The following is a 27,379-nucleotide window of genomic DNA, read 5'->3' as shown; positions in this document are numbered from 1 at the left end:
CTGAAATTCTTTTGTAGACTTGAAGGCTTGTGACATATTGTGATACCCCTGCAGTGCCCCAGTAATCAAGGAGCCTCAATCCTCACCACTGGCAACAGTGGGGGATGTACCCAATGGGAGGATGACAAGTACACACACACACACACACACACACACACACACACACACACACACACACACACACACACACACACACACACACACACACTAAAGTGCAATTTCCCTTATGAGCACACAGAGATCACAGTTAATCTTGGGATGGTTTCTCCCTCTTCCTCCAGATTCCCAATAAGACTCTACTGGCACAGCTTCAGGGTTGAGATCTCAGCTGAGTGAACAAGCCAAAACCTCCAGCACCCTCTCTGTCCAACCAGTGTTTTGTGTCCCTGTCCAAGTAGCTGACACACACACACACTTTGAGGTTTGATTTAGATACACACACACACACACACACACACACACACACACACACCTGGGAAAGGCTGGCACAGATTTACTAGCTATGTCCCCCTTCTGCCCAGACTACAAGGTAGTTTCCACTGCCAGCAACCACTCTTATCAGCTACTTTTAAGGCCCTTAACAAAGGGATGTCCAATCCTACTGTGTAATGTTACTGTTAATCCAAATGGTAATCTGACCAAGAGTAAGGCTATTTAGGAGTGGCCTGTACAGTGTCACCAAACAGACATTCAAGTACTCTCAGAGCTTAACCATGTCTCACAAATATCAGCCACAAAGATGGGTTTAAATATATTTAATAATAAATAATAAAAGAGCAAGGCAATACTCAGTACACAAACACAGTTACTTCAGAGTTCAAAATCACAGGAAATGTTTAAAACAACATTGCAGGACAGTCTCAAAGAAATCAACAAAACACCACTTACTCACTTCCACTACTCCTATAAACCAAACATAATCTACCCCAAGTCCAAAAAACATAGATAAACTACTACATAAACTGATGAAGCTAATAATGTATCTTAGAAAAAACATAAATATAGATGGAGACATACACGCAAACCCAGGCCCTCCATCAAATGACAGTGCAAATAAAACATCCTTGTTTCCAAGACCTCCTGACTCCCTTCTTATTTGCCACCTTAATATTAGAAGCCTAAATAATAAAATTCATAATCTACATGCTCTTTTAGCAACTTACCTCCCTGACATTATGTGTCTCACAGAAACCTGGCTCAAACCAGAGACCAAAGATAACGAAATCCTGCCACCTGGCTACAACATATACAGGACCGATCGCCTCAAAAGAGGTGGTGGTACTGCTGTGCTCTTTAAAAGCACACTCAACATTACCCTACACCCCACTCAGCCATAAATACCCAACGTAGAATTAACAACCCTAAAACTACAACTAAATAAAGAAAAAAGTATTAACCTAATCGTAATCTATATTCCCCCTGGGAACAACTCTGACACTCTTGAGAACACTCTAAGTTGGCTGACAAATAACTTCCCACAAGAAACCATAATTCTGGGAGATGTCAACATTGACTGGAATCAATGTGTGTCAGAGACAGACCCAACCAATATCAATCTCAATGGCTTCTTACAAAATATTATCACCTCTACTAGAATTGGCAGCAACAAACAAAAAGAAAGTATCCTAGACTGGATACTCACTAACCATAAACCCGAAACTTATAAATCTGGGACCATTACTAATGAGCTCAGTGATCACCTCATTACTTATATGGTAAAAGCAAAGTGGTAGCTGCCATCTCCCTGTACTCAGGACTGTTAGAAGAACTAAACATTTTGACCTCACTAGATTCTGAAATGAGCTGCAGTCCTGTAACTGGTCAATCCTAAAACACCTCCCACTAGAAGAAGCTGTAATAAAATTTAACTCCACATTTCTAAACATACTTGACACACATGCCCCCAAATGGTTAATCAAAACAAAAGCTCTCATAGCACCATGGCTATCAAAAGACTCCACAGCCAAAATCAAATCTAGAAACAAAGCATGGAATAAATGGTACTACCAAGACACCCCTAGACCGTATCAACTTCCAAAACTAAGAAATGACACAAAAAATCTATCTTAATGGACAAAAAGAACTACTATTTCCAACTACAACATAAACATCAAAACAACCCCAAAAGTTTTGGACAGGAATAAACAAACTTCTCCATCCAGGCAGGTCCTCCACCCCACACCAGCAAACCTAACTATGAAAACCCAGATGAAGTGGCCACATCCTTTAATACCTTCTTCATCGATGTGATCAAATCCTTAGCCAACCAACAAGTAGCCCCTGCTCCCTAACCACAAGTCCCACCCAGAAGACCACGCCGTTATTCAACCTACAACCTGTCCCTACTGCATACATCCGATCCTTACTAAGGAAACAAAAGCCACCCACTCTCGCGGCAGGCCTACTTCCAGCAGACTTTCTACAAAAGCTGCGGATGTTATAGCCTATCCCATCTCAATCTTAATTAATCGGACCATAACTGAATCCACAATCCCTCCATATGGAAAATCTCCCATGTCATCCCTCCATAAAGGTGGCTCATCCACTGACCTCTCAAACTACAGACCAATAGCCATTTTGTCACCACTGGCAAAAATCATGGAAAAAGTATTCACAAACAACTCATCCACTACCTAACTCAGGAAAACCTGCTAACCAACTCCCAGCATGGCTTCAGGCCCAAACATAGCACTACTACCGCCTCTCTTTCACAAACACTATCAATCTTAACCGAATGACAAAAAATTTCTTCAGCCCTCTTCTTGGACCTATCAAAAGCTTTTGATATGGTCAACCACAAACTCTTGCATGCAACCCTAAAACTCTCTATCTAGATAACAAAACCCTAGACTGGTTTCATGCCTATCTTTCTGATAGGCAACAAGCTGTGCTCTGGCAAAGCAAGCTCTCCGACCTCATACCCAACACCATAGGAGTCCCCAAGGTTCCATACTTGGCCCTCTTCTATTTTCCATCTTTATTAATGATCTTAACAAAGTTATCCCAGAGTCTACATGTATTCAATATGCTGATGACTCGACTTTAATTTGCTCAGATAGATCCCCAACTATTCTATTATCCAAAACTCAAGACTGTTTCACTGCAGTTGAGAATTGGTTATCAGAACGCCAACTGATCCTTAATCCAAAAAAAACGAAAATGCTACTCTTCCATCCTACCCATAAAACACCAACTTTTCCCTTTTGTGTACAATCCAACAATGGAACCACCATCACCCCCGACCCTCATACCAAGCTATTAGGGGTTACCATTGACAACAAACTCAGATTTGATGTGCACATCAACCAAACTATCAAAACTGTTAATAAGAAACTGGGGTCCCTTTATAGAATAAAATCTTTTCTGACTCCCATGGCTAAAGTTGCCATTGCTCGCACCCATCTCCTTTCTACCCTCTTGTATGCCTCCCCCATACTTACAAATCCCAACAAATCAGATCTATCTAAACTCTCTTGTTGTTATAATCATATTGCAAGATTTGCCACAGGCCTGCCCTACAAAACCCATCACTGTACTAATCTTCAGAACCTAGGTTGGATAGAACTACCAAACCTACTTCTACAGAAGCAACTTATTATTGCTTACAAAATACTCTCTCAACCTGAAAACACTCCGGCCTGTCTGAAATAATTACCCTTATACCAACCTAAATAGACTAAGATCATCTCACAGATTACTCAAGACAGACAATCAAATCCTGTAACTCAGGAGGTGACTCTCTGTTTTCAAACACAGTGGGTAAAATATGGAACTCTCTTCCACCTAGTCTCACCGAATCAACCTCCTAAATACTTTCAGAAATGGCCTCTCCCACCACTTCAAATCCCACTGGCTTTGCCAATGTTCTAATCCAGACTAACCCATAGCTCCCCTCAACCTCCTCAGTGAAATTACTATCCTCCTAGGCCTCAAGCCATCTACTCTCCCCTGAAACTAACTACTTGTAGGTTTGTTTCTTATAATAATTGTTCACTGTACATCCTAATGTAACTTTTTCTTACCTGTGTATACTAACTATATGATGCTTTGTTTTTCTCTTTATAATTGTTATTGTACATACTAATGTAACTTTTTTTCTTCCCTGGGTATTTAGTGCATAACTACAATCGTATGTTAGCTGTCAAACATTGTTGTAACCTACTATGTACTATTGGAACTTTTTGTAACCTACTATGTACTATTGGAGCTTTTCTCCCCGGGCCTCCGCTGAAAATGGACATGTGTCCAGTCGGACTTTCCCGGTCAACAAATGTAAAATAAAATAAATAAAATAGATAAAATAAAACTTAGGTGGTGACCTACAATTTTATAAAAGAAGGTGTATTTCAGTTATAGTAAGAATCATACTCCTCTGTCTCCCTTACAAAGCTTATGCCAGTGTGCTGGAAAGTTGACAAGCTGGCAGGCCTCAAATTCATGCAGAATAATACAGATTATGCAGAGGCTGTGAAAGAAATGAGAGTTACTTAATATTGTTTAGTTGTGTGAGGGACTGTGGCAATTTTCATATTCCATTCTGAAATTATTTTGTAGACTTGAAGGCTTGTGACATATTGTGATGCCCCCTGCAGTGTCCCAGTAATCAAGGAGCCTCAATCCTCACCACTGGCAACAGTGGGGGATGTACCCAATGGGAGGATGACAAGTACACACACACACACACACACACACACACACACACACACACACACACACACACACACACACACACACACACACACACAGTAAAGTGCAATTTCCCTTATGAGCACACAGAGATCACAGTTAATCTGGGGCTGGTTTCTCCCTCTTCCTCCAGATTCCCAATAAGACTCTACTGGCACAGCTTCAGGGTTGAGATCTCAGTTGAGTGAACAAGCCAAAACCTCCAGCACCCTCTCTGTCCAACCAGTGTTTTGTGTCCCTGTCCAAGTAGCTGACACACACACACACTTTGAGGTTTGATTTAGATACACACACACACACACACACACACACACACACACACACACACACACACACCTGGGAAAGGCTGGCACAGATTTACTAGCTATGCCCCCTTCTGCCCAGACTACAGGGTAGTTTCCACTGCCAGCAGCCACTCTTATCAGCTACTTTCAAGGCCCTTAACAAAGGGATGTCCAATCCTACTGTGTAATGTTACTATTAATCCAAATGGTAGTCTGACCAAGAGTAAGGCTATTTAGGAGTGGCCTGTACAGTGTCACCAAACAGACATTCAAGTACTCTCAGAGCTTAACCATGTCTCACAAATATCAGCCACAAAGATGGGTTTAAATATATTTAATAATAAATAATAAAAGAGCAAGGCAATACTTAGTACACAAACACAGTTACTTCCGAGTTCAAAATCACAGAAAATGTTTAAAACAACATTGCAGGACAGTCTCAAAGAAATAAACAAAACATCTAAACTAAGTTTTACTATATTCCTATATGAATCTAAAAAGAGTTACTATACCCAGGAAACTTACTTACAGAGCAAGGCAAGTGTGGATGTGATGATTACTGGATGTTTCCAGATCAAAGACAAAATACAAACTGCCCAGTCTCTCTCTCTCTGAGAGAGAGTTCTTAAATTAATATCAAATATTACTGTTGGATTAGCTTGGATGACATCACTTTTGTCACGTGACTTTAGTTCTCAAGCTACCCCATTGTCAGAAAGTACAAGCATTTTTAGCATCTCTCTGTGAAAATACATATTGCTCAGATGTTTGCAGATCCTGCACATCATAAAACAATAAAACACTTACAACACAATGCAGAAGGCACCCTAGTTCTAGACATCCTGTCTCCTTGCTGCACTGAAATTAACTTTTATAGCACAATCATAAAACAATTTAATTTCAACTTATTTTCTTGAAGTTTTGCAAGTTAACTCTGTATGTTCCAGTTTCTACTATTAAAACATATACATTTGCATAGGTATATAGTTTATATACATTTCTCTTCTTTTCCAGTAGGATACACTGTGGACACATCCTTGTAACTCAGCACTGTACAAACCTTGTTCAACATACACTTCTGTACCAGTAGTTTAATATACACATAATATATAGTTCTAATACATTTGGTAACACAAGCAATTGCATCATGTTGGTATTCACAAATAACATATAACTATTCACAAATGACATATAACTAGTTAAAAAATTCCAGATAGCTGGGCTGACGGGTCTATATCAGAACATCGAAGTTTTAAAATTTCGACTGTTATAATATCGACCCTTTTTGAGCGAACGTTAAAAAAAGTGAAGCTGCAGAACACCAAATTCTTTCCTGGGGAAAGAATTTGGTTGGCCAGTTCTGTGGCTTTGCTATTTTCAGTGCTGTGGTGGAAATTTATGGGTCAGGTTCAGGTAAGTGTGCAATTATGTGGTTGTTAGGATTAGGGCACAGGTTAGGTGAGTTAGGGTTAGGGCGCGGGTTAGGTGAGTTAGGATTAGGGTGCGAGTTAGGTGAATTAGGGTTAGGGGCGGGTTAAGTGAGTTAGGATTAGGGCACGGGTTAGGTGAATGTGTGATAGTGACGGACCTTAGGGTTAGGGTTTGGGTTAAGGTAAATGGATAGATAGTAGTGTATGTATAGTTTAGTGTAGGGTTAGTTGTAGGATTATAAGTGTATGTGTGTGGATTGATGTTTTTTAGGTGTGCTTGTGTTGTGTATATGTGTTTTGGAATAGTAAATTTTTTCCTTGGGGAAAAAATTTGCTGTTCTGAATGTTCGATATTATGTGGTTTAGATATTTTAAGTTCGATGAAATAGCGTTCGCTATTTTCATCTTTCGATAACATGATATAAACGCAGGCTGGCAGTATTTCCCTTGTGTCACACTTCTATATAAATCTTATCAATATTCACAAATTACATAGAATTATTTACAAAATTCCAGATAGCTTGGCTGGCAGCGTGACACATATAATGACAAATTTATATGATACTGGGACTACTGCTGAGTGCTATACAGTGGGAGCATTGTCTAGGTATTTGGCATTAGGTCATAACCATTCAAGGTAAGAGTCAATTCTCTTCCAAAGATGTGACTTGCCAACATACATGGTCATTATTTTTTATGGGGAGGATGACAAGATGCATCTGAGTTTGGAAGAATGTGTAATCTGTTGATATAGAGGTGGAATTTCTGTTACTTAAAGATGAAGCTGTCTTTCTGACCTCATCTAACAAAGGCTTAAAACAGACACTGGAGTGTTTCATTGGTGAACGCAAATGGTTAGAAATCAGCACCTTGAAATCTGGGGTCATAATATATCTCTCAACAAAGGGTAGCAATCAGGGACACATTTTTAATCTTACTTTAATTCACTTAGAAAGTTAATAGAACAACATTTCCACCAAGCATTTCCTGAGCATTAAGAAGTATAAAACTCTAATTCTGGAATTAATGACTAACTGTAATCCTCAATGATTTATGAGAAAATGAAAAAATATTTTTAACCCATAGCTTGGCAGGAACTGTTTACTACTCCAGAACTCACCATTAAGGATTCTGGCAGACAATACAAAAATATAATTAAAAATCAAGAATGATTTGTGCTGCCAGGACAATTGAGAGGAATAGTATATGGCATTCGTCTAGAAAGTGGATCAGTCTCTTTGGGTGAAGGTGGAAATAGTTGCCTTTAGCAGAAGATCTTGTTTATCAGTGATGTCCGGAGCAGCAACAAAGGTCTTTCTAAAATCATTTAGTAATGCAATTACAATAAATCTTCCATTTCAAATGTTTACGAGATTCTTATAGCCTCTGTGTAGTTAGTTATGAGCATGACAGTAAAATAATCGCATTTGTAAATATGGAAATATATAATATTTTTTGTATATAGAGCCAGTAGATGCATATATGCTTTTGCACTGTATAAGTTATTACTCACAATACACTAAAAGGAATATTCTTAGGTCTAGTTTCTTGTATATTGCATAGAATGTAAGTAATACTATTTTAATTGAAGATAATATAAAATGCAATATAATAAAATGTTGAAAGAGGAATTATCCCCATAATTTATTATCAACTGAACTGGAGAAACTAGATGAAAAATTAAAAGATGAGATGGTAGTCCAATCTTTAAATAGAAAAATTAATATATTAAAAATTTTAATAAGAAAACTAGGAGGAAAGTTTTTGTATGTTAAGTACATGCAAAATGTTAATCAATAGATCAAAAAGATCATCAAGAAAAAAATGGAAATAAAAAAGGTGTAATATATTAAAAGAAATGTCATGATGTTGGCATACAGGGGAGGAAAGAGTTTGAAGGAATGGGTAAAAAGAAAGAAAGCTAAGCCTATTTCTGTGTCAACCACTATACCAGACTGTCAGTAGTTAGATCTACTCACATGCACACTTCCTTTTCTTTTGCTTATCAAAACTCTTATGCAGTCTAATCTCACCCAGTTGTTGTATGTGTTCTTATCCAATTGTATGTATCACATTGTTACTTGAGCTTTAGCAGTTTAATCAGACATATTTGTTATCTTGTGTTTTATCACACTGTATGTATTGTATTTTTACTGTCCTTTATCAGATTGAATGTGTTGTACTTCTGTGGAGCATTTCTCCTGGGCCTCAACTGGAAATGGGCACTTTTTGACCTAGTGGACCTTCCCAGTAAACAAATGCAATAAAATAAATAATAAAAAATAAATAAAATTATTACATTAACAAAATGGCAGATTACAAAAATCTGTTTGTAGTGTATACTGCAACATTTGTAAATCAAAGATTTTATGGTGGAAAAACTGAGCAAACACTCCATGCTGGGAAAAAAGGAAATGAAAGGGCTTGAAAATTACCCATAGCCATTTGCATTTCGGAGACATGCTACAATTACAAGGGAAAAACAAACTCATGGCAAAGTTATATTTCTAATTAACTTTTCCTCTTTTATTTAGAAATATCTCTGTTTGGCTGAAGTGTTTGTTTGGCATGCTTGCTCTGAATATTGCTGATGTCTGGCTGCATTTTATTTTGAATTGAAGCTCATCATTTAAGGTTTGCTCACTTCTTTTTTGTATCTTATTCTAGTATTACAAAAAACTTGAAAAGACACAAAATCACTGGAAAACTAAAAAAACTGCTCCAAACCAAGACCAAAAGACACGGACACCAGAGGTTAGCACTTTCATTCACTTTAATATGCTGTCAACTTCATCAGAAAAACACTCTAATCACCCTAAAAACAGCATTTAAATACTTAATTAGCAGTCACATGACTGAATAATCATAATTAAAAAGAAAGCTAATTTTTGTAAATGTAAAAAAATAATAATACATACAAGACTCCATATAGTGGAAATAGTAGAAATAGAAAACATAATTAAAAAGTTTTTTGTACATTCTAATAAATGTCATAAAATTAAGTTTTAAAAAAGTTTACAGCTTGGTTTGCAAAAAGCACTTTATGTTAATGGTGTCATTTAGACCTGGTGCAATATCTGCACCCAAGTAAATTTGCCATAGAGATTCTTTACATAATAATCACCCGAAAAAGTTTCTTGACTGACAGTATCTATCACTGAAAAAGCAAACTTTTTGAAGTCAATACAAATACCAGCATATTTTGCCAAAGCATTGGTTTGTTCTTTTTTCTTAATTGCTAAAAGATATTCATAAATACGTCTTTTTAAACACCTAGTAGTCATTCCTATGTAATAACTTGGGCAGGATAAACACTGTGCAACATATACTACCATTTCCCTTTGACAAGTATAATATCCTTTGGCCCAAAAAGTTATTTTTATGTGACTAAATTCCACTGAAGACGTGTTACTGATGTACCTACGCTGTCTACAAGAATAACTACCTTTTTTCTGAATGAGTGCACTTTTTGTGTCAGTTTTGCTGTTGCAACCCTGTTCTAATAAATTCTTAATGTTTGTAACTTTTTTATAAGTAAACAGAGGTTGCAGTCCTATAATCTTGGCTAAATCTATATTGCCTAATACAATTTTCCAGTTGTCAACTATAATTTTTCTAATGGTCCACATCTCATTAACTATGTTTGTGTCTTTTGGCTTTTCCCGGTTAGGGGTCGCCAGAGCGGAACTCCGGTCCGCTAATGATTGGCAGTTGATTTTTACGTACTGGCTTGCCAGGCCTGATGTACAACCTTCAACAAAGGTACGCCCATTCACGCATGTCTCCACACAGAAGACGCTCTAGTTGAGAATCGAACCGGACAGCGTTTTACTGTGAGGCGACAATGCTACCGTACCACCACCACTGCAGGTTCCACATCTCATTAACTATAGGAAGTGGAAATGAACAAGTAAAGCTGCTGTTCAAATTCTTGGAGTGGTCACTGATACCCTGTTCTTCATTCAATGCTTCAAATTGGATGTGACCTCTCAAAATTGGACTTGCCTTGCCGTCTCTTAACTTTAGAACTTAATTTTCTATTTGCTTCAGCCATAATCTGTCATAACCTCTAGCCTCAAATAAAGTTCTCAAAATCTCCATTTCTTTTGTAAAGTCAGTGTCTGATGTAGTTAACCTACTAAGTCTAATTAGTTGTCTTTTAACAACACACTTTTTCATATGAGGAGGATGGAGGCTGTCTCTTTGTAGATATTGGTTGGCAAACACTGGCTTTCTATAAATGCTACTAATGAACTGTTTGGACTGAAAGTCAAATGTCAAATTTAAATCCAAAAAGTTAAGACTACAACCAAAACCACTGATGTTGAACTTTATGAAGTCAGTGGGATTGTTTAAGTCAGAAACTAGCATTTTGAAATCTTCATAGCTACCTTGCCAAAGAAAAAAGAGATCATCAATGTAACGGCGATATATCAGTATCCTATCAAACAACCTGTGTTTAATTAGAAACTTGTTTTCCCAATTTGCCATCACAAGGTTAGCAAAAGCAGGGGCAACTCTAGCTCCCATAGCTACTCCTGATCTTTGTTTGTACAGTTGTTCATTGAATTTAAAAAAATATTGCCAAGAACAAGATCCATTAGTGCACAAACAGTAGTTATCTTTGTAATTTCAAAATCAGTATTTGTAGTTAAGTATTCTCTTAAAAATTCCAAGCCGATTTCCTGATCAATGCAGGTGTAAAGAGAAACTACATTCAAAGAAGCAAAAACAAAAGTACTATCTGGTAGTCTAAAGTCCCTTAGAATTTCTAATAAATGCCATGAAGCTGTCAGGTAATGTTTTGAACCTGAATCACAGGATTTAAAAGAAAATCCAACCAGATGGACAGTGTTTCTGTCTTAGACTTTGCTGCAGATATAATTGGTCTAAAGGGGGGATTAACATTGTTTTTCTGTATCTTTAGAATACCAAAGAGTGCTGACATTTTCAGAAATTCAACTTGTAAATAAGCGTAAGTTGGATAGTCTATTTCTCCTTGACAAAACATGTCAAACAGTAAGGTGTCCAATTTCAGATAATTTTTAATAGTGGACAACTCTACACTCTGATATGTGTCAGTGTCTTTTAACATTTCTTCCATTGCTGTAATGTAGTCTTTTGTATCCATAATAACAATTTTTCCCCTTTATCTGCTCTCAAAACCCTTACTTGGGTGTTAGTGCACATACTTTTGAGTGCTTTTTCTTCCAAATCAGTCAAATTGTGAATCTTGTTATCAGGCTTTAACTGTCTAAAGCTGGATTCACATATGTTTTGGAAGACCTGCAATGTTACTAGCAATGATGGATTATAGGTTCTACATTTTTTAGGCATTTGAGAGACATTAGCCTGGTTGTCTATGTTAACATCCTGCATGACATAACTCAAATTCAGTTTTCTAAGGAACAATCTGAAGTCCACAATAACTTTATCTAGATTAAAAGAATTTGCTGGTATAAATGACAAACTTTTTTCAAAACTTCACATGCCTGCGATGGTAAACACATATGAGAAAGGTTCACAATTTTAATACCATAATGGGAATTTTCTTTGCCAACTACCACTTTTTCTTGTTCCTGCCTTTGCCCTTCCCCTTGTCCTGTACTGTTTTGGACCACATCAGTGTTTTCTTGTTCCCTTGTTGGTCCACTAAAAAAGGACCCATATTATTTACAGAAACAGAACCTTCAACAGCTGAAATGTTGGTCCCCTGATTTTGAATAATGCTGTTATTAGTAACATTAGCAGTATTGTTACTACCTTGACCACCTACATGTTCTGTAACTATGGTGTCATCCATACTGTTGTTGTTAGTAAAATTTCTTTCAGCTGTAACTTTTAATACTTCCTACAACTTCATGTACATTGTTGACATTATTTAAATTAAACACACAATTATTCAAACTATGAACTGCATAGGCACTGTTATCAGCATAAGCCAATATATCTCTTCTTAATTTACCCTGTTTCCTTGTTACAATTGTTGCCCTATATCTATCCGCTTTAGCGGCAACACCACAAAACAAATGGTTAAGCAATTTAAAACAAGAAAAGTTCTTAATTTTCACATCCAAGTCACCCATGGCGACTTTTACTTCTTCCATCTGTCTCTGGTAGTGTTCAACCAGAATCCGCATCATGTTAATAGCAGATTCGTTGAACAAATCAACAAGTTGACTGTGTAGTTCCTCTCCAGTTTGCACACAGTTCAGGAATTTATTGAAACGCAAGCCTTGCGGAACACACTTGCATCTAATACATTCACCAAAATAGCTTATTTCAACGTTAAGCATGACATATTTAAGAGTTAATTTCTCAAAGTCAAAATAAGTTATTTACATTTACTTTGCTCGACAATGCCATTGTTTGAATTAGCAGTACTTACTGACTCGCTGTTTGACAAGTTTGCAATGTCGGCAAAAGGATTAGCATGAGTTTGGAAGACATGCTGTAAAAGAACTTTATGGGCCAAAGGATATTATACTTGTCAAAGTGAAATGGTAGTATATGTTGCACAATGTTTATCCTGCCCAAGTTATTACATAGGAAAGACTACTAGGTGTTTAAAAAGACATATTTATGAACATCTTTTAGCAATTAAGAAAAAAGAACAAACCAATGCTTTGGCAAAACATGCTGGTATTTGTATTGACTTCAAAAAGTTTGCTTTTTCAGTGATAGATACTTTAAGTCAAGAAACTTTTTCGGGTGATTATAAAACCTGGTTAGAATGTAAAGAATCTCTATGGCAAATTTACTTGGGTGCAGATATTGCACCAGGTCTAAATGACACCATTAACATAAAGTGCTTTTTGCAAACCAAGCTGTAAAGTTTTTTAAAACTTAATTTTATGACATTTATTAGAATGTACAAAAAAATTAATTATGTTTTCTATTTCTACTATTTCCACTATATGGATTTTTGTATGTATTATTATTTTTTTACATTTACAAAAATGAGCTTTCTTTTTAATAATGATTATTCAGTCATGTGACTGCTAATTAAGTATTTAAATGCTGTTTTAGGGTGGTTAGAGTGTTTTTCTGATGAAGTTCACAGCATATTAAAGTGAATGAAAACGCTAACATGTGGTGTCCGTGTCTTTTGGTCTTGGTTTGGAGCAGTTTTTTTAGTTTTCCAGTGATTTTGTGTTTATTCTAGTATTACATTTGCTTTGTTTTAAGTTTTCTGTTCTGCTGGAGTTTTAAGAGTTCTTGGCTAAGGTCAGTTAAAAAGTTACCAAAGAATTCCTTTGCAAACTGTGAATAGCACCAGTTAATTAGTGGGGGAACTGAGAAACAGCATTCTTCTTTTATTTAGTAATATCTCTCTTTTTGGATGAAGTGTTTGTTTGGCCTGCTTCTTGGCCTGCTTGCTCTGAATATTGCTGATCTCTGGCTGCATTTTATTTTGAATTGAAGCTCATGATTTAAGGTTTGATAACTTATTTTTTGTATCTTATTCTAGTATTACATTTGTTTTATTTTAAGTTTTCTGTTCTGCTGGAGTTTTAAGATTTCTTGGCTAGGGTCAGTTAAAAAGGTAACCAAAGAAATCCTTTGCAAACTGTGGATAGCACCAGTTAGTTAGTGGGGGAGCTGAGAAACAGCATTGCTCTTTTCTTTAGAAATATTTATATTTAGTTGAGGTCTTTGTTTGGCCTGCTTGTTCTGAATATTGCTGATCTATGGCTGCATTTTATTTTGAATTTAAGCCCTTCATTTAAGGTTTGATCACTTCTATTTTGTATCTTATTCTAGTATTATATTTGTTTTGATTTAAGTTTTCTGTTCTGCTGGTGTTTTAAGAGTTCTTGGCCAGGGTCAGTTAAAAAAAAAAGTTACCAAAGAATTAATTTGCAAACTATGAATAACACCAGTTAATTAGTAAGGGGAGCTGAGAAATGGCATTGCTCTTTTATTTAGAAATATCTCTATTTAGCTGAAGTGTTTGGCCTGCTTGTTGGCCTGCTTGACCAGAATATTGCTGATCTTTGGCTGCATTTTCCCCTCCCCCTGCCTCACTCTTGTTGTGTTCTTAAATTTGGTAGCTTTTGATTTGACCACCCCTACTATAAATCTCATTTTGGATACTCCTCCAGTCCCATCTCATCATCTCATCCACTCATTCTACTGTGTAGTGAGAGATCATTTGGGAAGGCACACCCCGTTAGTTTCTCATCCTTGAATTAGCTTGTTTCCTCCCTTCCCACTTAATCTAAAAAAATGCACTTTGTTCATCTGCTTTTACTGTATTTTGTTTCTTCCTACTTTATTACTTTGTCTTGCTTTTGTTGCTTGTTCTTAAAAGTATTCAATTGCATTTATTCTGCTACATTTATTACTGTTTGTTAGTAGCATGATTAAATTGTAACTGTTATTCGAAGCCTTTTGTTTAAGCACTTGGGCTTCAGGCCAGTTGTTTTACATTAGGAATGTTTGTGATCTACACTCATGTGGCAGGAGAGGTAGCTTATAGCCTTATAAGTTGGGAATTGCTGGTTGAAGGATTAGTGTGTCTGTTATTCCAAAATTGTCTTTGCTCTGGTTTAAGCACTTGGGCTTCAGGCCAGTTATTTTTCATTAAAAAGGTTTTTGGTCTACACTCTTGTGGGAGGAGAGGGCAGATTCTGCCCTTTTGAACTGGGAATTGCTAGTTGAAGGATTATTGTGCCTGCTTATTTGAACTGTTTCTTTCTGAAATTTGGTGCAGCTTCTTTCCTATAGCATATACTAGATTCAGACTTCCTGAATCTAGCTCTGGTTGTATAACCTGAGCAGTAAACCAGGCCATCTTTTGTTAGAGAGGGTTCCCATGCATCCTAGTGGCAGGAGTATACAGTTAGACCTCATCTGATTGAAAGCTGCTGGAACAGAGCTCAGTTTTGAACTTTTTTATTGGTTAATTGGTTAATTTGTTTAAATCAGTTTGTTCTTGTTTGCTACTGTTATATTTAAATGTGAATCTGTTCACCTGTGTTAAATCGACCTAAACAGAGTTCAAATATCTTTAGCATAGTCTAGTTACAGGTTTTGCTGTATCCAGATCTGTCTGTGTGATTCCTGTGTTTCCTGCTACGCCATATTGTGTTGGCTGGGGACTGTCTGCACTTAATGGGAGTAAGTGAACTGGTTGGAACTGGTCTGGCATAGGGTGTTTAGCTAAGACCTCAGGGACAAAGGCTGATTGATAAATTCCAGTGTTTCTATTTTACTTTCATTTTTGTGGTATTTAAATCTCATGTGTGTGCTTGTTTTTGCATTCCGTACTGCCACTACACCATTTTAACTCTTTGCTAGGTATCTCAGCTGCATTTTTCCCTTAATAGCACTACTGTGAGGGCCTCCCTTCCAGTTACTGTATTGATTTTATCCAGCCCTACCAACACCAACAGGTACTCTCCTCAGATAGTACCCACTGTACTATCCATGACCTCTCTTCCACAGATTCTGACAACCATAGACTGACAATTACCTATAGTTTCTCCTGCTAGTCTGATTGATATGAGCATCCTGAGACAGTATAGCAACTGCCTCATGTACAATTACAACAATCTACTACTGCCACCTAGGAACACAATATGTGAGAGATGTAATTACATTAAGAACCTAGAATCCTTACTGTCTCAGTCACAAGCCAACACATCTGGCACTGATAAGGTTTTCTGCTCAAACACTACAGACACCACACCTCTAACACCACCCATACCTGTACAATACACTCCTATATATGCAGAGGTTCTCAACAAAAACATACCTAAACAAAAGAGACCTCTGTAGCAAAAACAAACATGCACATTACAAACCACAGCACCAAACACTACACATAGTACACACACCTGTGTCTCACAGCGTCTAAGGCCCAGCCACAAACCCAACATACTAGTTATAGGAGACTCTATCGTGATATACACAGATGTGCCCCTCACCAGGATAAACAAGTAGAAAGTCACTATAAGTTGCTTGTCAGTTGATAGAATCTGCCGTATCATGCACACTCTTAAGTCTCTTAACAGCAGGTACTGTTATGACTCTGTTATAGTTCATGTTGGTGTGAATGACTGAGACATACCTCTCTGGACTATATGAAGAGAGACATGATTGAACTCACTGAATATGTGTCCCAGGCAGGTATGTCCCTAGCTTTAAGCAGCATCCTACCATAACCCAGTATGGTGCCTCAATACAAACAGAAAATGATTGACTTTAACAATTGGCTTAGTTTCTGGTGTCATTCCAAGGGGATCCAGTAACTGACAGCCTGGGAGGACATGATTGACAGACCACGATGCTTTGCCAGACATGGCATTCATCTGTCTCCCCTGGGCTTAAGGCTTCTGACAAAGGCTCTTGCCTCCCCCATAGTGGCTTTTTTAGGCAAAGTCATGAGCACAAAACTACCAACGTGAAAAATTCTTCTAAACAAAATTTAAAGGTCATGCTGCCAAACACTAGAAGTCTTAGCATGAAACTGCACTCATTGCAAGCATTCCTCACTCTGGAGGGTGCTGAAATTTGTGCAGTCACTGAAACCTGGTTCAAAGCTGCAGAGAGCACACCAGCCTTACCAGGTTAGTCATCTGGCCATATTTTCAGATCCCAAATGGAGGGCTCCAAAGCCAAAGGAGGTGGAGTTTCAATATCTATCAAAGACATACACACCTCCAGACTGGACAAACAGTATGATGCACATGAGACACTCCAAGTGCAGTTAAATGTTGACAAAACTCCTATTAAAATCATAGCTAGCTACAGAGCCCCAGCCATGACTCAGGACACCCACTCCACTTATCTGGACTTACTTGAATCCATCAAGATTCAACCCTTTACCCTGATCCTAGGTGACTTTAACTACTCCACCATACAGTGGAAGACCTATTCTAGCCCAAATATAAATGCCCAGAGATTCCTTGACTTTGGCAATGCCAATGCATTGGATCAGCTGGTCGACCCCCCCCCCCCATGAGGGGGGAAAATATCCTGGACCTGGTATTAACCAACATGAGTAGCCACTGCAGCACCCCTAGAGTGTCATCCTCCTTGGTAAGATATGACTATAAAGTGATCAATTTTGAAGTCACCATCTTCCCTGACCCCCCCCCATCAGGGTCAAACAAAAAAATGTTTCCAAAGCTGATTACAATCTTCTGAGAGCAAGCCTACACCAAAAAAACTCTCCACTGACCCGGGCAATTATAGGCCCATCAGCCTAACTAGCCTGATCTGCAAGGCTATGGAACTCATTATCATGGGCTTTATAAACAAGGACATTGGCAATCTCCAAATACTTGACCCCATATAGTTTGGTTTTGGCAAAGGGAGATCATGCCTGTTAAACTTGGTCTACGTCTTCGAAACAGTCACCAAAGCCATAGGCAAGTGGAAGATGGTGCACACTGCCTACCTTGAACTAGCCAAAGCATTCAACACCATTCCCCACTCAGGCATAATAGATAAACTCTCCCAGCTAGGCATCAGCCCATATGTTACAGATGATTAGCTAACTGGCTCACTGATATAATCCACTCTATCAAAAGAGGGGAAGCCACCTCTAGTTGTAGACCTGTAATGAGCGATGTACCCCAATGATCAGTCTTTGGGCCTCTACTGTTTGGGATATACTTTTCTGAGGTGCAAGTCAAAACCAGTGGTTTGTGGCTGACCAAGTTTGCAGATGACTGACTGCAAGTTGGGCACTGTCTTAAATTCCCCTAGTGATGTAAATATCCTCTAAGATGGCCTTACCCAAACTAATGACTGGTACCAGAAGCATGGCCTCAAACTGAATGCCAAGAAATGTATCATTATTCCATTGGGGAAAATGGTGTCCCCACTAATTGTCACATTAATAACAATGTACTAAGCATGTAATCAGTCGTGAGGGACTTGGGCACCCAGGATGATAGCATCCTGACATTTGACCACCACATTGCCTTTGCTGTATGGAAGGCTTTCTACATGGCCCACCTCATAAGTAACAGTATTTAATCCAGGAACAAGGAAGTCATAACATCCCTGTACTCCTCCCTTATCAGACCCATTATCGGGTACAATGCCCCTTTCGGCATGTACCTTGCCAAGCACATGCAGCAGCTGGAGAGACCACAGAGGTTCCTGACCAGGAAAATCCAGGGTTTTAAACATCTATCCTATACAAATAGGCTAAAATCCCTGTCCCTCTGCTCAGTCTTGTACAGACTGCTCAGTGGTGACCTATGTCTGGCATACAAGACCATCTCCGAAACAGCTTTGATGGAGTTGCATATCCACAAGTTAAACTCCACTCATACAACCCATACACAAGGCCTGAACCTGATCTGTGACATTACTAGAACTTGTTGGCAGGATAGATTTGTATCCCAAAGACTCCCCCATCTCTGGAATAAACTCCTTCTCCGTGTCAAGCAGAATACCTCACTAGCTCTCTTTAAGAGGAATCTGGATGACTGGATGGGAAACAGAAAATACACCCCTGGAATCCCACCTGTGTCCCTGCTGGACAGTGGAAACAGGTGCTGACTTTGTGGGAACATGGGCAAAATTCTTGGCCAGGCTTATAAGGGCCTCGGGGCCAATAGCCTAGTATCAGCCTATGAACAGTCTAATAATGGAATGAGCTATCAGAACAACCACCGATTACAACACATTGACAAAGAATGAACTATAAATAGAGATACTGTTACAGTTTAACAACAGAAAGCACGCTTAACAACCGCATCTTCACAGCAGTTTGAAAATGGAATACAGTATAGAGATTCAACACTACATTTTACTGACAACAGAATGAAATATGAACATCTTCACCAATGCATTCTGCTGACAGAAGAATAAACTGTCAACAGGTCTTTACAACATGCTGGAAGCAGAATTACTTTAGTTTATATTTTTAATGGGGTAGTACACTGATCTCAGTGGAGCATTTACAGGTGAAGCTCAAATATGTTACAATTTAAAGAAAAAACAAGGTTATATACAATCCAGTACAAAGGTACAGAGATATTTATCTCTGCAATACAGAAATAATGTAGACACATCCTGCATTCCTTCATACTGAGAAAATAATAAACTGTGAAACTCTGTACTATTACAGCACGCTGAAACACAGTTAGTTGTGAGCAGTTCAATGATTGGATTATGCCAAATTAGAACTGTGCACAGCTCTGTTATAACAACATGCTAAAAACAGACCAAGCTGTGAAAATCTAGACCATTACAGCTGGAGAAAAATCATCCCCATACTACAAACCGAATGGTATACAAATAGAGTTACCATTGCAGCACGTTGATGCATAATTACAATGCAGTGAAAAAGGAAAGGACTTAAAATGGAGCAAGCTGTGAACAGTTATACCATTATACCATGCTCAAAAATCTATGAATAACTTCAAGAGTATGCCATGCTAAAAACTCAATGAAATGTCAATAGTTCCCCAACAGAGCATCTCCCCTAACATTACACAGTGGGTTTAGGATATGAGCTGCTTCATCCTGTAACCTTGTGTTTGATTCTTGGAGTGTCTTGTTGTGCAATGAATGCACAACAACATTGGCACGAAAGTTCTCACAGCATAAAGTGCCAAACAGTAGTATTATTCAAGTGAAGAAGAGTACAGAGGAGAAAGCAGTTTAAGACAAATGGACAGTCACACTTCTTTAATGAAACAGTGGTGTACACATGAAACAGAATCCAAACAGATGTGACAGCAGTCAAGCCAGTGGCATATGTCCAGAAGATATATGATAAACATAACAGAATACATGTAAAAATTAACAAGGACAGGAGGTCTGTTGAGACAAAAGTGCTACGGACCCAATCAAACATGGTTGAATCTACTGATTTAATAACTAGGGTTGTATAACTTCAGAGTTAGATATATATTAGTTTATGGGGTACAGGGAATGAAACATTCCAAATAGAAGTTCCGGGTGTTGTTCTTCACTGAAATTAAGTTGCAGTTTAAGCCAATTCAACTAAATTAGCTCATAGATAATGCTTTGGTGAAAGGAGACACAATCACATATCACAATTTTTCAATCCCAGCAGGTTCCAGTTACATTTCTTTTTTTCTATTCATTTCACACATCTAAAACTGTGCTTACCTGTAACAAAATGTAATGCCAAGATCATGTAACAAAGGAACATGCATGTAAAAAGACACCAAGAAACATAATGAAGACAAATGTCCTTTCTTGAGTAGGTAATATAAGTATGAGCTGAATATTAAGAGTTAAAATATTTGAGTCTAGCAGCTACAAAATACATGATGATAAACTACGCTTTCATAGACTAAACCACAAACTGTGTGATGATCAGGACATCTGCTATCTGTATTCTATTAGCCATGGCCTGTAGGCTGACAACCCAGCAGAAAAGAGCACACATGCTACTTCTAGTGTGAGAGATTATGACACTGCCTGTGGGACCTGTCAGTCATACACAGGCTCATCAGTTATGAAGTTTCAAGAAACAGCATTCGATAACAGCATGCTAACCATGCCTGCAAGGCAAGTTTCTTAAAAAAATATATGCTGCTTTGCAGGTATGTGTGCTCTGTTCAAACCATAATACCAGAGATACTGTTCTCAATTTAAAAATCAAAGTAAGTGTCAGAATTGTGGCGTGGTGTGTGGAGGCCTTGAATATGGTTTTCCATATGTACTGGAGAATAAGACTCATGAATAGATAAAGGTTACTATGGGCCCTCTAATGAAGCTTAGAATGGAATTCTAAGGATATGTGTCATCTTTAGAGAATAGACACAATATCTCCTGCCTAGTGCTAGGAACAGGTGGGAGAAATGTACATTCAGTGCATTTCAGTCATTATTTTGTGTGTGTGTGTGTGTGTGTGTGTGTGTGTGTGTGTGTGTGTGTGTGTGTGTGTGTGTGTGTGTGTGTGTGTGAATGTGTGAGAGAGAGAGAAAGACTGTATCTGTCTTTAAAATTGTATTTAAATAGTTTTCATTCTTTGAAATTTTCATACACTGCTACTTCTTGTCAGGTATATTATTCAGGCTTCAAAGCCCCTACATCATAAGGTGCACATCAGTCATGTTTCTGAATATGCATTATGTGACAGATAGATGCCCGTACTCTCGGGGTAGATAGGGATACTGCTAGAAGCCATAATGGTAGGGGAGAAACAGTAAGTATGATGATAAAGATCTGCTGCAGTTCCCAGCCTGTGTTTCAGTTTTCTACTAAAATCAGCACTGTGACAGATTGGGGCTTACAAGCTACATCATCATTACATCATCACTACACCTCATTCAGATTCCCAGCATTCTCTCTTTAATAACTCATTTTCAGCAAAACAATGTCCACATGCAAGGGTTAAAAATTGAATTATAAAGATAACTTCATAGTAAACTAAGATGCCTGCAAGCCTTGTTTTGTGCAGCTGAAAAGGGTTAGATCATGAGAGAGGCTACTGAAAAAAATATTGCGGTATTGACACATGCGAGTAAGGTGCTTTATTAAAGGAAGAAGTGTAAAACGTCTGCAACTCAGAGTCTCCAAATAGACATAACATGCATAAATGTGTCATGGTCTATGACTGTGCATTACCCACTGGAGGAGCGGGAGTAAAGAAAGCCTTTACAGCATTACACATACCTGGTTCTACTGCTGATGGTTGTCCTAAATATTATGATATACAAATTAATCTACCAACCCCCCCCCATGTGCATTATTATTCATTTCCTTGAGGCATAACTCTGTTCATCTGTGTCACATCTTAGCAAATTTAATTATGTGCAGTTTTATATTTCTTCAGGCATACTCCCTGGTAAAGTATATGGTTCCTCAGTCCAGTAATATTAAATGTTTACAATTTCCGGACCAACAGTACAGTGTTACCTCTCCTCAGCTTTGATTATGTGACAGTACTTGCTTCTTCCTGGATTATGAATCCACCATTTACCATCACATATCTAAGCGCTATAAGGATATTTATAACATATTTTTCTGCAGTCTGTTATGCTGTCTTTTCCTCCAGACCTGATACTCATGAGAATGTTATTTCTCCTCAGTATTTCTCAAAATACAGACACTACTAAAAATATGTTATTCCACAATTGATATTTTGCATATTGTACATGATCAGGTAGAAACTGATTGACAGCTAAACATTGCAAGCTGAGTAGTCCTATGCAGGATACTGGCACTGGTTAGAGGAGGAAGATACTGGGAAATTGTGGGTTACTGTCTGCTTGGTAAGAGTTGGAGGGGGCTGTATAAGGAACAAAGGCAATGTAGGGATCACAGATAGAATGCTCTGATACTTTGGTGAAGTATGCATATTAGAAGTAGCCTTGCAAAAGCAGGCCTGGATTAAAATATGCAAAATATGCTTTTTCTATGATTCATAAAAAGGACTTTTTGGCTGCTGATGATACAGCATCCCTTTAGGGTCAAAATGCTTAAGAAATATTCTTTCGAGCATTTGGACTTAAAAATCAGTTCTTATGCTTTAACGAACAAACTTAAATGTTATGATGGGGTCGGAGACATAAATGACCAGCAAATTAAAAGGAATGTACTAAAAGAACTATTGCACAGAGTCAGGCTGTATGTGAGAGAATGTATGATGCTATGAAAATTAAGTACTTTGTATTGTCTTTTTATAAACCTGGCCAGCAAATGAACCCTGAAATGAGATATGACACAAATTCCTATGTACCAGGTGTCTGGCTACACAGAGAGAGCAGAGATTCAAGATGATGAATTCTCTCTAAAAATAAACGTCTAAGTATACCAGGTTATGACTATTTTAACAAAAGCTTTAGCCATCATATTAGATAGCATAAACATTTGGATTAATAGAATACAAAATATTAGCACTGTAATAGGAATATATGTAATAAGAAACATGAGCAATGAAAACAGAATTATGAAAAATACATAGCAAAAACATGAGTAGCACAGCAATAAATATGACTGAAGCATCGGATTGCAAGGGTATAGACAGTATGCAACTCAGCAGAAACAAAATCAGAATTAATGTAATGCAGAAGTGAAATAGTATTAAAACCAAGGATATTACTATTTCACTTGGCGTAAGGTACTACCTTGACAACTTTGCTTCAGAAAATATTTAGACGAAGGAGGAATCTGGTAGACGGCTGTATCATCTTGATATAGTACTCCAGGTGAGACAGTAGGCCATCAAATGTATAGCCCTGAGATGCTGTCCACTCTGATTCACTATACAAAGTCACTTTCTTTTGCACATATATCTGATCCCTACAGGGCAAATTTATCACTAGTATGTAAGCCATAGTAAACAAAGGCTGTAGTGGTCAAGGAAATACCATTTCCAAACTGAATGAACCTGCTGAACAAATGTGTACTCATACTGAATGCATATAGAAAAAAATAGAACTTAACCTTGGAACCAGCCAGGGGTTCATCATAGCCCTTACTGTTAGTTTGTGCTTTGACTCAAACAAAAGACTGTGGTAAGGTGGATAATGCCCATGTACTTTCTAAAAAAAAAAAAAAGTCAAGCAGTGCACTGAAGAGCTAAAAAGGTTATAAACAATAGTTTGGAGGGGTGCTTCCCTGCACTCAACTGTACTATTGGTAAGAAGTTATTGATTAATTAGTTTGTAAGGATTATAAATCTGGAAATATTTTAAATGCTGAGAAACTATTTACTGTTTTATTCATCTTGCTGAATCTTTGTGATTCTATGGGCTAAGTTGCTGTTCTGTTTTGCTTGGAGTATTTCAAGTTACTCATTCTACAAGTCATTGCTATTCTTGATTGCTGAAATATTAAAGTGACAAAAAAGTTAACAGATAAAGTAATGTATAAGAGGAACATATAGGTCAATAAATGGTTTTCCTCCAGATTGCCAAAATACTGGGTAAATTCAAGCTCTCATTTTATCTTAATTATTTTTCTGAACTATTTGGAGTAAAAATTGCTTAGGATTTTTCAGCCTTTATTATCCAATTACTAAGAAATTCTGAGAGGGTTTAAATTTGTTATGTCAGCTCCCAGCTGTGCTCTCCAGAAATAAGCAAATCTAATATATCTGATCTTAACTAAAATGCTCTAAATACAATTTTTGGCTACAACTGCACAAAACTAACAGCTTCAGAGCATAAAGTGCATAAACATGTATACTTGTAGCTGAACTACTTTTATATGACTGCAGTAGCAAAAATCCAAATAGGTACCTTTTATACAAGAGTAGCAGAAAGCAAAGACAGTAAGTTTACCAAAATCGGCTTCTTTAAATGCAATAAATCCACAAGCTGGTGTTGGTCCAAAATCGATCTCTATTTAATAGACAAACAAACAAAATAAAACGAAGTCAGATAAGAATCCCTTAAAATCCACACGATAAGTGCTTTCGATAAAAATCTTTTTCAGATAATAGTGTAAGAATGGGACTAACTTTCATTTTTAAATGATATGCCTCTATATTGCTATCCAATCCATATACAGAAAAGGTAGCTTTTAGCCAATCCATAATGGTATTTCCCAACCTTATTGGCACATACAGATTCGTACACTTCTGTTTCCCGCCTTTTTGAATGCAATTCATAGTATGCAAATCAAGCTGCATACTCATCCAATCAGCAGTGTTAAAATAGTAAACGGTAATAAGTTGTCATTCTTGTTTACTTCCAAACATTCTTTAGAAGCTCTTCCCTTCATAAAAATGTCTCAATACATCAAACTACTTAAGAAATCATTAAGACGGCATACACAAAAAAAGACAACTTGAGACCAATCCATTTAAATAATCTTCCAGCTCATTTGCATATGCAAAGCCAATCGCTTCCGTTTTCGCCTTTTCAGACACGCATCAGTAGTCTACAAATTGAGCTTCATGTTTAATCGGCAATACAAAATTTGAAATACCATATTTATGTAAGCTGGAAATAACTAAGTATAAATATATCTGTTTATGTTTGAGTGTTAAGACAGCTGTACTCTTTGTAGAGACTTTTTAGAGTTTCCTTTATGATGTATCCGCAAACAACTACGTACAAACAGAAATGTGGAAGCATATATTAGCCGACATCATAACAGGAAAAAAATCTAACTGCTATGATGTTATCATAATTAAAAATAAATAAGCAACTTATAAATGCATCTGTGGACCTAACATGGACAGTATATAAACTACTATGAACCCATTGATGAACCTTCAATTTGACACCAATGAGGCAGCTGTGCTGAGTAATACTCCAGAATATTTAGATAATGCCAACTTTGATGCAATATTCAAAGATGCTGAAACAATAGCCTTTAAGTTAAAAAGGTTAACTTGGCAAAGGTACCACTTGGAAGCATGCCTCCATCACCGTATCATACCTAAGGGCATGCGTGTCAAATGTATGCCCAGTTATGGAAATCAGCATCCTGCCCTGCTTGCAAGTTGGCAAGCTATCAATTTAGAAACCAGTTTCCGTTATATAAAATTACTTCTTGAGTATTTTAAACCAGAAGAAGAAAAGATTGCACAGCTGATCAAAGTAAAACAAGCAGAATTAGAGAAGGTGAATTTAACCACTTATCAGATTAATAAATTGGAAACATTACAATCCAATTTGAACATCTATGAATCTAAAGTGAAAGAGCAAAAGATCAAAAAATTGAACAGAGATGTAATGGACTTTAGACAGAGTAGGATCTTTGAATGGCCCAGAGAGGAGCATCTAGAAGAACAAAGGTCTCAGTTGTCATTTAGTAAAAGGGTGAACATTACAACAACAGTTGTTAATCCTATATCATCGATGATGGCAGATGAGGATCAAAACATCAATCATACATTGCAGGATCGTCAAGTGACTACCCTGGATGTCAATACAGGAAATTTGTTAGGAGCCATGTCAATTGGAGCCATACCTAAGAAAAATGGCACACATTTACCCTTAAATGCATCTTTACCGATTCTTTTTGAAGCAGAACCAATTCAAGGGTCACAGATCACAGAGCCAAGACAGGAAAAGGAAGAAGCTTTATATGGAGAAAGATCATTGGTAATAAATATTTCTAAACATGTTATTACATGAGCTGAGTTGTCTATATTACAAAAAGGACTATCTTTCATTCCATCATTTAGATCGGATCTAGATGAATTTGTAATTGATCTGAAATGCTTTGGACGAAATGTGACTCTAAAGAATATTTTTGGCACGAAACAGGAACAGAGCAATAAGTTAAAGAAACCTAGTACTTTTGTTCCAGTTAGCCATCCAGCTGTAGAGTTATTTACTAGGCTTTGTATGAATGAGGTTGCAAAACTAAGAATGGACCTTAGTATTAAACACTATAGAAATATTACCTCTGAAGAAAAGGAAGCAATATTCAACCTGCAACGAAATCATGACGTTACTTTGAGACCAGCTGACAAAGGGGGAGCCATAGTAATGATGGATACAGCATGGTATGTCAAAAAGATGAAGAGGATGTTGCAAGATCCCAAAACATATACTGAAGTTCTACCTTCAGTAATAACTCAAACAATGAATAAATTTAGCACTTGTTTAAATGATATGGTTTTACAAAGACAAATTGATAAGGATCTATTTGATTTTCTGGAAGTTCTTAAACCAACTATTCCATGTATAAATGGACTTCCAAAGATACATAAAGATATTAAGAATCCTCCATTATGTCCAATAGTTTCAGGCCAAGGATGGGCCACAGAGAACTTGTCTTTGTATGTGGAAAAGGAACTAAGAGAACTTCTAAACTCCTATACAACAGTATTAAGAGACACAGATGATTTCCTAAATAAATTAAATAGATCTATGGAAAATAAAGTAAATGAGGGAGATCTTCTATTAACAACTTTGGATTTTAATAATCTTTTCACCACTATTCCAAATGACATTGGAAGAGAATCCATCAGAAGGACGTTGCCAACTAAGAAAACCACAGCTGAAACTCGGCTTATCTGTGATCTGTTAGAACTGATTTTGGAGAATACCTATTTTATATATGGAGAAAAAA

Source organism: Protopterus annectens, chromosome 12.part0 (genome assembly GCF_019279795.1).
Source record: "Protopterus annectens isolate FY-2018-M chromosome 12.part0, PAN1.0, whole genome shotgun sequence".
Lineage (NCBI taxonomy): Eukaryota > Metazoa > Chordata > Ceratodontiformes > Protopteridae > Protopterus > Protopterus annectens.
This window is presented reverse-complemented; position numbering follows the sequence as displayed.